Below are 11,966 nucleotides of genomic sequence, written 5' to 3'. Positions count from 1 at the left end.
TTTTCCCCTTCTGTGGCTACATGTTCATTGTTCGCATAGAAAGTGACAAATGGAAGTGTAAGGGTGGACATTTAAAGTTTGGATACTTCCATGTTATGTGTAAGTCTCACGGGCCTACGGGTGATAGCGCATACATGTCTATGAAGAACCTTTGGATACCATATGACCGGTCGTGGACGAAATGTTTAAGTTGACTGTTCCATCTACCTATGTGTGACATGGTTTGTGGCCATAGGGTGCCAGCAAGTCTTTCCTGTTCATTGGGTGTTTGCCATGGTCTATTGACATCAATCCTATTAATTCACCGAAGGATGTCTTTCATTGGTGGGAACGCCATAGTTTGACCATCGTATGTCATTCCCAGCCGACGTTGAGATTGTGCCATTGGTATGTTTACACAGGTCACCCATCTGTTCAACTGTATGGAAGCGTGTGATCCCCATTGATGTGCTGGCAGATTGAGTGCTGTGTACGCCAGTATCTGCCCAGCGGTCTGGCTTTGTATGGGGAGTGTCTACTGTAGTCCCTATCTGTATTTCCTGGGTTATGCCTTGCAACAGCTGTGGGATTCCCCAGGTTTGCAGCTATGGGTGCCATCTTGGCCGTACGTTTGTCCATCCATGGGAACTGCCTACTGGACACTAGTATAGGGCTGTAAACATTACACAGCTGCAGTCTGCATTTCCGGTGGATGATCGGCATTATTAGTGCGGAGTAACGCATATGCCATGGCCACGTCCCGCACACGGGGCGGGACAACGAATCATCTGCCAATCCACACCGAGACCCATTTTTGCATACCCACGATCCCATGTCTGCAACCCTCGACAGTACCCCTTGCACACCCTTCATGTGTGCGGAAATGGGATGTGAACGCACGTGTATGGATGCAGCAACCTGGGGAGTCCTATTCATATGTCCTGCATTTCATGGACGGTTGTCATCACCCTTGAAGACGCTTGTGGTGCATATATCTACCTGTGCCGTAGTCACGGCTGGCACCTCTTCTGGTTCACACGATCGCAGTATGCTGGCCACACTTACTTAAGGAGAAATTTTTGGGTCCTGCAATGGACACAAATGTGCATATGTAAAATGTAGAACATGTTGGGCTGTGTCCATCTGGCCAGTGGTTGTGACCGCTGCTGTATGTTCCCCAATCGCGGATGTGTGTTTGACTACACATATTATGTTGTGCTATGAAACCCATGTTCTACTACGATTAACCCAAATGGTATTGATCTAATGCTGCAGGTTGGCAAGTGCTTTAAGTAATCCTCAGAAGGCCCAGTAGGACATATACGCCACTGTATTGTCAATATAAAACAGACAGAACATGCATACCCTATTTATTCATTGAAGCATGTTCGCTATATGGAACGCTTAGTGTTGAAACATCGATGACCTTCGTAGTTGAGGTTGTTAGTATGCCATTAGTATGTGTTCCACAGGTCGCCCATTTGTTCCGCAGTATGGAAGCGAGTGATCCTCATGTTGTTGCTGGCAGATCGAGTGCTGTGTACGCCGGTATTCGCACGGCGGTCTACTGTAGTCCCTATATGTATTTCCTGTGTTATGCCTTACCGCAGCTGTGTAATTCCACCAGGTGTCCAGTTATAGGTGCCATCTTGGTCGTATACTTGTCCATCCATGGGAATTGCCTACTGGACACTGATGTAGGGCTGAACACATTTCACACCAGCATTTAGCATTACCCAGTGGATGCTTTGTATCCTTAGTGGGGACTAAGGCACGTGCTATACCCACAGCCCTCCCACGGGGCGGGACAACGGATTATCTGCCAAACAACACCGAGCCCCATTTTGCATACCCAGGATCCCATGGCTGCAACCCCCCACGGTACGCATTACACATCCTTCATGTGTGCGGGACTGGGATGTGGACGCACTTCTATGGACACGACAATCTGGGGATTTCTGTTCATATGTCCTGCATTTCATGGACAGGTATCATCAACCTTAAACACGCTGGTGGTGCATATGTCTAGCTGTGCCGTAGTCACGGCTGACACTCTGACTGGTCGATCACAACGGGTCGAAGGTGCAAACGGAACTATTTTGGAGTCCTACAATGGACACCGATGTGCATATGTAAAGTGTAGAACGTGTTGGACTGTCACCATCTGGCCAGTGGTTTTGACTGCCGCTGTATGTTCCCCAATCGCGGATGTCTGCTTGACTACCCATATTATGTATTACTTGGCCTATCTATATCCACGTGCCAGTAAGCGGGTATACAGCAAACCTTGCGTCCTGGCCATCTTCATAAATGACATTATTGAACATATATCGGCCAAAACAGACAATGACAAAAACGATAGACTCCACAGTCAAAAGATACTGAGCTCTTTCACCTACTAACATGGGGCATCGTCGGAGTATGAAATGCATTACATAGTCGCCCCTTATACACTTCCTTCAGAGTCAGTTTAAAGTCAAATAATCAATAAACCTGCTCATAGTTAAGTGGACAGTGCTCCAAGTCTTGATTATAACGTGACATATACAAATCAGTGTTACATACATTACTTCATGGAAACAATAATACGACAACAATGTGTTAATATAAATACAATATTGGTAAATACAGTCAGTATCTTGAAACATAGTTGATAATTGTTGTGAGTAAACTTTAGAATGTAGTGTGTTGATCAGGATATTTTATATCAATGTGTATAACTGTAGCATTACGATTCCAAAGCATGGAATCAATAAGTACTATTTAAGCATATATTTTACAATTATGAATGTAAATGAGTGGAGGACACATCCTTAACCTTCCCTGCTTCCAGTGGATCACACACGCACACTTTTCGCATTTCCTAATTGTGGGTTACGCAGGCGCACATGCATATCCGTATTCTGTTTATATATGTTTACTGGGTCTGTGTGGTTACGTTTTGTGTTAGTTGTGACTATTCCGTAACATATGTCTGATCCGTTGACGGACGGTGCAGAACGCACATACAACTTTATACCTGTAACAGTCTTTGCAGCATGGACGCGCATACGTTCACATCTATATGTTCTATAGTCGTAATTCAAACGCGACTGCATTCACGCTTGCGTTACTGTGACCACTACACGTTAGCTGTTCGGTGTCATTAATATGCATACCCATGGTACTTAGGTACATTTACATATCCCCCCGCACTCACGCACGCCACAGGCATCCATTCTCCTGCTGGGAAAGGTGCGGTACTGCATGTTAAACATTCCTAATTCCCCTCGCCATGGCCCAGGATGCATATGTCGTGACCGCAGGGATGTTCAGATGACAGGTGCTTATATCCCCTACGCATACAGGCCTTCATTGTCAGGGTGTTGCTGTGGTGCTTTGGTTTGGTCTTGTCCGCCCAGTGTACGGAACTGCCCTGACCGTATGCAATGTTAGATGAGTCACATGGGCACGCTTTGTCCGTGTCTATGATACCATGTCACCCCCAATTATTCATAACCGTGTGCGCCGATTGGCCGGTGTACCCGTTGTAGATCTTGTTATACTAATTGCACACGGTCTGGTCAAACGGACCTATTTCCATTACTAACCCTCGGTATGTATGACCTGTGTCGCAATATTACATGGGTTTACCATTGTGTGACGACTTTCACTGAGCCACAGACATGTCCGTTGCTTGGTTTGGGCCGGTTCCGCTGTGCTACACACATTTTACATGGCGGAACAGGTTGAACAGCTCAGCCACGGGGACATCGGGTTCTCCGTCGCTGTTTAGTATTGAATCGCTATATGGAGTTTGTTTCACAAAGCGAGACAATGTCGACATTGGTAACGGACATCTCGCGCAGTACGTCTGCACCGCCACGGGTGACGTATGTCTGCGTTTGGGCGGCGGACAGGCATTATGCTGTGCCATTATGTCTGGGAATATATGGATTCTTGCCATAGATGATATGCCATACTAGCAATGACCTGCGTCTGGGTGTGGGTACTGCTGTATTACCCACGGGAAGAGTGGCCTTAGGTTAAGTGGTGCCCTAGGCAGAAGTTGCCACCGCCACATCACCCGCTACCCCCCTCCTGGTCTACCTACACCAAATAAAGTCTGGAAAGGTGCCCTGAGTAGAGCAACGCCCTAGACGGCTGCCTACTTGGCCTATGCCTAAGGCCGGCTATGTGTGTGGTCCCTCGGGCATCGGACTCGGGAACACGCCACGTCTGCCGTGGGTATGTCCAGCATTACCCACATCCAGCCGTGGTGTATTGCCATGATGTTCCATGTGTACAGTGGTGCCGGTTACCATACATATGCCTTTCTCAAAAGCCGATTTCACACTTCTGAACACTACTGTGGTCTCCTTTAAGGCCCCTGAGCCAGTGGTGAACATTACTCAAACCGCTGAATCATGTACATATGCCTTCCACCAGCACCTACAGGACTGCATGGATCAGGCAATCCCATACAAAACTGAGACTCTTTGTACCACAGACAAGCATGCAGTCTGGTGGACCCCAGCCATGAACAAGCTCTACAACGACAGGAGGTAGATACTACAAGTTAAAGCGGAATACTTGTAAGGTAACACACCCTTGCTCATTATATGTGAAGAACTACAAGCTGTCATGAAATCATCCAGGGGAAATTCAACAGAGGAATTAACAAGGACTCAACAGACATTCATAAGTCCTTCTTTAGCTATGTTGGACACCTGGGAGGACACTCCCAGATATGCTCAAACTGGGTTCACAATGATGTGAAGATGACTGAACCTACACACATTGCCAGCATACTGGCTGACATGTTCAGTGCTAACATTTCCCCCCCCCCCACATGGAGAGTTATCTATACCAGAGACTTGTAGATCCTGGAACATCTGTAACGCACAGGTGGGAAATGCTGTGTCCAAGGCAGTCAACACAGCATCCATGGGACCAGATGGTGTCCCAGCTGTGTACTCCATGAACTCTATGGGGAATTAAACCCACACTTAGGACAGCTGTTTAATCTTAGCCTCACCTCAGGATACGTACCCGAGTAGTAGCACAAGGCGACTGTAGTCACACTGCACATAGATGGTGCCTCCACTGACCCTGGTTATTACCATCCCATTAGCTTGACAAGCCTTATCTGCAAAGCCATGGAGAAGGATCATAATGGAACTCATAGATAAAGACATAGGGGACTCGCATACTTTGGATACAACCCAGTTTAGCTTGGTCAAAGTCAGATCATGCCTTTTACACGTGTTTGACTTTGTAGGATCAGTCACCAAGGCCATCGATGAGGGTAAAGCAGTCCATACAGCCTACCTCAACCTGGCAAAGGCCTTCGACACAATACCCCCCTCGGGTATCATTGATAAACCCGTCATCTTGAACGTATATCCATACATCGCCATATGGGTTGCAAACTGGCTAAGTCACAGAACACACATGGTCATAGTTGCTGGCGCCATGTCATACTCACAGCCAGTCACAGGTGGTGTCCCATGGGGCTCAGTCCTGGGTCCACTATTTTTCAGCATCTACGTTTCCAAAGTACAAGCAAACACAGGGGGGGACAATGTTTGCAGATGACTGCAAACTGGGTGCCATAGTCAGACACACATCTGACACAGATATCCTTCAGGAGTGCCTCACAGATGTGGATAAGAGGTGCCAGAGACATGGCCTACAGCTAAATGCCAGGAAATGCATAGTCATACCCTTCGGGAAGAACAAGGTTACCCCTAGCTACCATATAGGTGGCAATCCACTGAGCACAGAGGGAGTTACCAGGGATCTGGGGACCCGGGTTGTTGTTAACCGTTCGTTAGACACACGTTGCTAACGTAGTTAGGTAGACCTTCCACATTGCCCACATCATCATGAAGGGATTCACATCTAGATCAGGGGAGGTCATTGTCCCCTTGTACTCATCACTCATTAGACCTATGATTGGGTACAATGCCCCGTTCAGAATGTATCTGACCCAACACCTGCAGCAGCTGGTAAGGCACCAACAGTTCATTGACAAACAGATGCAGGGTCTCAGGAATATGTGTTATACTGACCAACTGAAAGAATTCCAGATGTGTACAGTTGCATACCACTTGCCCAGAGGTGACCTGTGCCTGGCATACAAGGCCATGTCGAACCCAGATCTGATGACTATGCTTCACCTAAAGAAGTTAGATCCCTCAGAACCACAAGGGCAGGTGACGTACACCTTGACACTGTCATTAATAGAACGTGTTGGTGGGACAGATTCATCACCCAGACACTCACTATGCTGTGGAACAACATCCCAGTACATGTGAGGGCAAGCACCTCGCTGGCCTTGTGTTAGTATTTTGACATGGATGTCTGCATTGATTTATTTAAGTAACCTTCTAAATGAATATTTGCATTACCACATTGTGAATCTTTACATTTCGTTGGTCTATTTTACATTAGTCATAATCATACGGTTTATCTGTATATATTATGGTTCATTTATATTACTAGGTGTCTGCAGTTCTTTTAATATATTGGCACAATCCGTAGAACATATATATGTAGCTTACACAGTCAGACATTTGGAAAACATTATGTTGGTTCATCTTTCATATATATACATATATTTCTATTTCTCTATGAAGAATGTACCTTTCGAAGCAATGTCTGATGTCCTCACTGTGTGGAATCTGTAACCCAAGTAAAGTTTGTTTGCTTGTTTGCCTTTAAGGCATGTAATTAATACCTAGCACATCTAATTTACTGACCAATTAAGGGTTTTACATGTAGTAGGTTGGACTGCATTGTCTGTATTCTGAATAAGTCTGCTTATGAAGCAGACGAAAAGAGCTTCAATAAACTATGGTGACTGCATTTAATTCCTGGTGTGCTCTGAGTGGTCACTGACGGTGTCTACAGTACCTCGTCTTTGCTTTGGACTTCATCGGCTGGTTGTCTGTGTTTGTTGTATGGGGAATGTCAAGTGTAGTCCCTATGTGTATTACTTGTGTAATGCCTTACTACGGCAGTGTAATTCCACCGGGTTTGCAGTTATGGGTGCCATCTTAGTCATACGCTTGTCCATCCATGTGAATTGCCTACTGGACACTGGTATAGGGCTGTACACATTTCACACCTGCATTTTGCATTCTCCGGTAGATGGTTTGCATTATTAGCGGAGAGTAAGGCAGGTGCTACGCACACATCCCTCCCACGGGGCGGGACAAAGGATTGCCTGCGAAACAACACCGAGGCCAGATTCTACATACCCAGACTCCCTTGACTGCAACAGTCGACAGTACCCATTACACATCCTTCATGTGCGGGACTGTGATGTGGACGCAGTTCTATGGACCCGTACCCTGGGTATTTCTATGCATCTGTGCTGCATTTCATGGTCAGCTATCATCAACATTGTTCACGCTTGAGTGCATATGTGTACCTGTGACGTGGTGACGACAATGAGATCACGTGAGTAAGGCAGGAAGCTAGCAGGCATTCCATGAATGGAATTCTTGGGTCCTACAATGGACACCGATGTGCATATGTCAAGTTAGATGTTGCTGGACTGTGTCCACCTGCCCAGTGCTTTTCACTGCTGGTGTATGTTCCCCAATCGCGGATGTCTGTTTGACTACCCATTCTACATGGTGCTACATAACCAGGTGATTTAGTACTGTGAACAAATGACATACATCCAAAGATGCTGGTTAGCAACTGCTTCATATAAACCTCAGACATCCCAATGGGACATATCCGTCACTGTATTTCCAATATAACACCACCGGAACATGTTGATTACCTATGTATTCATTTAACCATGTTGTCTTCATAGGTGGGAATGCCATAGTTTACATATCCTACTTGACGTTGTGTGTGTGCCATTAGTATGTGTTCCACAGGTCGCACATCTGTTCCGCTGTATGGTAGCGGGTGCTCCTCATTCTGTTGCTGGCAGATTGAGTGCTGTGTACGCCGGTGTTGGCACGATGGTCCGGCTTTGTATGTGGAATGTCAACTGTAGTCCCTATGTGTATTTCCTGTGTTATGCCTTACCGCGGCTGTGTAATTTACCCGGGTTTGCAGTTGTGGGTGCCATCTTGGCCATACGGTTGTCCATCCATGACAATTGCCTACTGGACACTAGTATAGGGCTGTACACATTTCACACCTGCATTTAGCATTCTCGCGTGGATGGTTTGCATTATTAGCGGAGAGTAAGGCAGGTGCTACGCACACATCCCTCCCACGGGGCAGGACAAAGGATTGCCTGCGAAACAACACCGAGCCCAGAGTCTACATACCCAGAATCCCTTGACTGCAACAATCGACAGTACCCATTACACATCCTTCATGTGTGCGGGACTGTGATGTGGACGCAGTTCTATGGACCCGGTACCCTGGGTATTTCTGTGCATCTGTGCTGCATTACATGGACAGCTATCAGCAACATTAAACACGCTTGCGGTGCATATGTGTACCTGTGACGACAATGAGTTCAGGTACGCATTGAAATAAGACATAATTCTTCTCTTTAGACAATTTTTGGGTCCTACAATGGACACTACTGTGCATATGTAAAGTGTAGAGCTTGTCGGACTGTGTCCTTGTGAGCAGTGGGTTTGACTGATGCTGTGTGTTCAGCAATCGCGGATGTCTGCTTGACTAACCATACTGTGTAGTGCTACAGGAACCATGTCTTCCGACACCAGAACCCAATGGTGTACATCCAATGTTGCAGGTTAACAACCACTTTCATACCCAGAGGTCACGATTGGGAGGTATTGCCACATTATTATCGGAACAACACCTCCAGACTGTGTACATCACGGGAACTTTAGGCCAGTCTTACCGGCCATTTGCAATTGTAATTAGCACACACTTGTCAATACATGTATGATAAGACATATTGTCATGCAGAAGTTAATCTATGTTATTTGGACATTGGCTTCTGCTATTGGCATCCGTTGCTGTGAGTGTTGCCAGTTACCATACACATTGCTTGCTCAGAGGCAGACTACACAATTCTGCACACTACTGTGGTCTCCTTGAAGGACCCTGAGCCAGTGGTCGACAGTACTGCAGCCACTGCATCATTCACATTTGCCATCTACCAGTACCTACAGGACTGCATGAACCAGGCATTCACTTACCCAACTGTGGTTCATTGTACCAATGCCAAGCATACAGTGTGGTGTACCCCAGCCATACACAGGATGTACAACACGAGGAGGTGGCTACTACAAGGTGGAGCAGACACCTTGTGAGGTATGACACCCTTGGTCATCATATGTGTAGAGTTACACACTGTCGTGCCATGGTCCAGGGCACATTCCACAGATATACCTACATGGACCTGGCTGACAATCATACCACCTTCAGTTGCTATGCTCAACACCTGGGAGGTCACTCCCACATATGCTCTGACTGGGTTCACAAAGAGGTGGAGTTTACTCAACATACACACATTGCCAACATACAGGCTGACAAGTCCAGTAAGGACATCGCCACACCCTCCCCCACACATGAGGAGATGTCTGTACCAGCGGTTTGTGGTCACCAAATGTTCTGTGACACACAGGTGGGACATGCTCTCCAGGGTAGTGGACATAGCATCCATGAGACCAGCTGGTGACCCCACTGTGTACTCCACTATCTCATTGAGGAATTAGACCCACAGTTAGGACAGCTATTTCTTTGTAGCCTCACCTCAGGTAAGGTACCCAGGTTGTGTCGCATGGCAACTGTAGTCCCACGTCACAGGGCCAATGCCTCCACTGAGCCTGGTTATTACTGTCCCATTACCATGAGGAGAACTATCTGCAAAGACATGGGGAGGGATCATACTGCGGCTCGTATATGACTGCATAGGGGACATACATACTTTGCATCCAACACGGTTTGTCTTGTTCAGGGGCGGTTCATGCCTTTAAAGCATGGTTGACATTTTCGGGACAGTCACCGAGGCCATTGATGGGGGTGTTGCAGTCCATACAGCCTACCTTGACCTGGCAAAGGCCTTCATCACATTACCCCCCTCAGGTATCGTTGATAAACCCATTGGCTGGGATGTGAACACATACATCACAGAATGTGTTGTAAACTGTCTATGTGACACAACCCACACGGTCATAGTTGCTGGCAGCATGTCAGACCTACTGCCTGTCGCAAGTGGTGTCCCATGGGGCCCTTCCGTGGGTCCACTCCTGTCATACATCTACATTTCCACGGTACAGGCACACACAGGGGTTTTATGGGCAACATTGTTTGTAGATGACTGCAAAACAGGTGCCATAGTGGGATGGACATCTGACACAGATATCCTTCGAAGGGGCCTCCCAGATATGCATATCTGCTGTCAGGGACATGTCCCACAGCTAAATGCTAAGTAATGCAACATCATACCTGTGGAGATCTACTAGGTCACCCCTGTCCAGCATATAGGTGGCTGTCCACTCAGCACAGGGGTGATTACCAGGGATCAGGGGACAGAGTTTGTCGGTCACCATTCATTCAACACACACGTTGCTATCGTGGTTGTGTGGGACTTCTACATTGCCCACCTGTTTGTGCAGGGATTCACATCTACATCAGGCTAGGTCATTGTCTCCTTGTACCCATTACGTGTTACACCTAGGATTTACTACATTGCCCCATTCAGACTGTATCTGACCATACGCCTACAGCAGCTGGGAAGCCCTCATAGGTTAATTGTTGTACAGATGCAGGATGACATCATTTTGTGTAATGCTGCCCCACTTGTAGGACCCCTGCCACATTACGTCACATACCTGCTGTTTAGTGTTGACCTGTGCCTGACATACGTGGCCATGTCAACCCATATGTCATGTGTATGCTTCACCTACTGTATCTGCATCCCTCAGAACCACTAGGGCAGGTGACATTTACCTTGTCACGGTCATTAATGGGATGTGTTTGAGTGACACATATATCACCCAGACACTCATAATGCTGTGGATCTACATCACAGTACATGTGAGACAGAGATCCTTCCTAGCCTTGTTCGCGGGTATGTTGTCCATTGGATGGAGAATTGCAGGTATAGGCCAGGGATTACATCATTATCACTGCTTGACGGAGGTACAGCAATATCATGAGTATTTTATCTGAAGCACAGAAGGTTGGCAAAGTCATCCTAACTATGGTGTAGTGTTATGGCTGAGCCTGGGACAATGGCCTACCCTGTACCTATGGACGTATGAACCTATATTCATAGTTTGTCACATTTACAATTGTCTATCCCCTATACTCTTTCTCCAGTGTATATTTCTGTGGCACATGATTGTCCTCTGTATTACATGCAGGTATGCTGTGTACAGTGCACATACGTCACAGTTGATGACAGTGTATCTGTGTCCCTAACACTGTGATACTGAGGACTACCACACATCCTTCACAACATTACATGCATATGTCCATTCTATTCTTCTTTGGCCTATGGGGTGTGTTAAGGCAAACATTACACAAGTTCCCGTTTGTGCATGCTTCATGTTGGTGTTTGACCAGGCTCCGTTGCAGTCGTGTGTTGGACAGTAATGTTTCTGTGTGTTTGCCATGTGTTTTTATTGCCAGTACATCTGTGGGAGGTGTGGTTGGCACATGTTCCTCTTTGCAGGGACACCCATCCTGGGGTTTGTGTCATGCATCTGCACTTGGCATGTGCCATATGTCCTGTACTATTCCCACAGTCGTGTATGCCTTCATGCACTACTACTGCGTGTTACTGGCTGTTTGTATGTGGTACACATGGACATTGTGATGGTTGGCTTGACCTATTCCCATGCTAGAATGTACACATCTGTCAATTGAGTTGTTTAAATCAAACTGTAACACTCATTCGTATTTTCAAAATGACAGTCAATGACACAGGAAGCTGAGATTAATAACGTTTTACTACTGTGCAGCAGGAGGCAAAGAACTATGCAGTAAAAGTTTAGACATTTGTTTTACTCTACACATGTTACAGCTGTATGAGCATTGTGTAGACTATC

This window comes from Protopterus annectens, chromosome 10.part0, assembly GCF_019279795.1.
Source record: "Protopterus annectens isolate FY-2018-M chromosome 10.part0, PAN1.0, whole genome shotgun sequence".
Classification (NCBI taxonomy): domain Eukaryota; kingdom Metazoa; phylum Chordata; order Ceratodontiformes; family Protopteridae; genus Protopterus; species Protopterus annectens.
The sequence above is the reverse complement of the archived record's forward strand: the minus strand, read 5'-3'. Positions refer to the sequence as shown.